Raw genomic sequence first — 2,178 nt, 5'->3', positions numbered from 1 at the left:
TCTGCTTAGAGATAGACACTTTCTTCCGAGTGTAAAATGATCCCAAACTGTCGACATTTTCTCTCTTTATTGCTTTGAGCATCTGCAGTAACATTACTTCGTTTGGAAAAAAAATCATCCAGTTTATCTTACCTAGTTATAACAACATATCGTATGTACATAAAGGCATCTTATTTTAACAATGCAATGGAATGCTTTAATGGGGAAATCACATCGAAAATGTCCTTAACAAGATGTTCTCTGTGCCCCCACTAGTCTAAACACAGTATTCTGATTAATAGTGTAAAACAGGCAGAAAAATCCACCCCTTTTTTATCCATTTCTGGGGGCGGCCATTTTGCCTTGTACCGCCACATGCTGTCACCTGAAAATGACATCACCGTGCCTAAGGGCTCCGATAATGACCTCACCTGTTTTCTGGATTTGGACATTCGCTAGCTGATCCCTTAGGCACGGTGATGTCATTTATAATCGCCAGAATGTTGCAGTACAAAGCGATAGAATAGAACGTAGACTGTAAAGAACATTTTGGACTTGACTGTCCCTTTCAGTTGAAGCATTTCACTGACACGGGAAACGAGGTTAGCATGTCGGCGCGGCCCTTGCGCGACTGTTGCAGTTTCTCACATGGCCTCTTTTGGCAAAAGGATTGCCCACCCCTGCCGTAGACGGCGTGGCCCTGCGGGTTCGCAGGAAGCGGCGGAGAAGGAAAGGAAAGAAGTCAAGTATGTCAGGAATGAAGAGTAGGCTCAGGATGGCAGGTCTGTGCAGAGACGGCATCAGCGCTGAACTCAAGGTGAGGGAGCAGAAATGGCCCGGGGACCCGTCGGCATTACCTCTCTGCCTCTGAACAAAGAATTTGCAACTGATTATATTAAAGCTAATTTCCTCGCATCACACACTTGCTCCTTGTTACGTTCTCAAGTCTGCAACCACTCATTCTCAACACTTGTTGACAATTCTATTCCGTCATGGTCCGATGGGGTAAAAATGTGATATTGTGTTTCATGACTTGGCAAAATTAGTAATCGGAGCTATGTACGGTATCTCTCCAATCTGAAACTTGGTAAGATGCATGTCTCTTGTTGGAACACTTGTCATAATCCTTTAATGTTGCAGTTATTTGGAACGATTTCTGCTCTAGAGTCAAGTCAAGTTAAATCAAGTCAATGGAGTGTCACAAATCATAAAAAAGTTCTTTTCAGGGCATGCAGCGTATACAGCAAGTCCAGGCCATACCCTCATCTAACAATTCCCCCAAGAGCAATTCTGCTGAGACAAAAAAAAAAAACAACCTCATTTTAAAATGTATGAAAACGTTAGCTAGAAGGCAAATGTGGGCGGCCTTTTGCCTCCGCCAGTCCAGACTGACAAGGAGGGGTAAGGAGAAAAATGTAATAGCATAAAACAATAATGGCAATAATTGTAAGTATGATAATAATGACAGTAATTGAGGATGTCGGTGTGGGCGTTGCGACGGGTGATCCAGACTGCGCTCCACCGGAGGCGAAGAGCTTGAGGAGAAGAGCCGCTGAGGGAAAGATAACAGTACAATTGACGGCCGCCGGATCGATTTTATGAACCTGTGATGAAAACTTCATAAACTTTCAAGTATCATCTGACAATTGTTGTTTTATGACTGGATGATTCTGCTGACAGCGGAGGGGGTGGGATGAATGCACCTTCACCATAGTTGCTTACAAAGGTGTGTGTGTGTGTGTGTGTGTGTGTGTGTGTGTGTGTGTGTGTGTGTGTGTAGACAGCAGCACATATGGCAATTTGAATGCACACAATGCGCCTTTGGATGCAATGGAAAGAATTTCTTGGTAAAGTAAGAGTCAATTATTGGCGGCAGACACACTGCCAGTAATTGACTCTAATTTTACATTGCACCTGCTGTCATTTATTTCAACAATATGACACTGTATTTTGAAATTACAGTACAGTATATTGCCATAGGCTAACAGTGGGTGGCGTGGTCATTTTACACCGCAGTGACTGTTTGTTTATTTTAACGGTACAATACTGTATTTTGGATGACATGAGGAAACTGTTATTGTAGTTTTTCAATCAATGTTTTCTATCTATCTAGCTAGCTATAGCTACCTAGCTATAGCTAGCTAGCACGCACACCAGTGAGCTAGCTAGTTATACACACATATAAATATTCATATACCT

This window comes from Hippocampus comes, unplaced genomic scaffold, assembly GCF_001891065.2.
Source record: "Hippocampus comes isolate QL1 unplaced genomic scaffold, H_comes_QL1_v1.1 scaffold214, whole genome shotgun sequence".
Classification (NCBI taxonomy): Eukaryota; Metazoa; Chordata; class Actinopteri; order Syngnathiformes; family Syngnathidae; genus Hippocampus; species Hippocampus comes.
The sequence above is the reverse complement of the archived record's forward strand: the minus strand, read 5'-3'. Positions refer to the sequence as shown.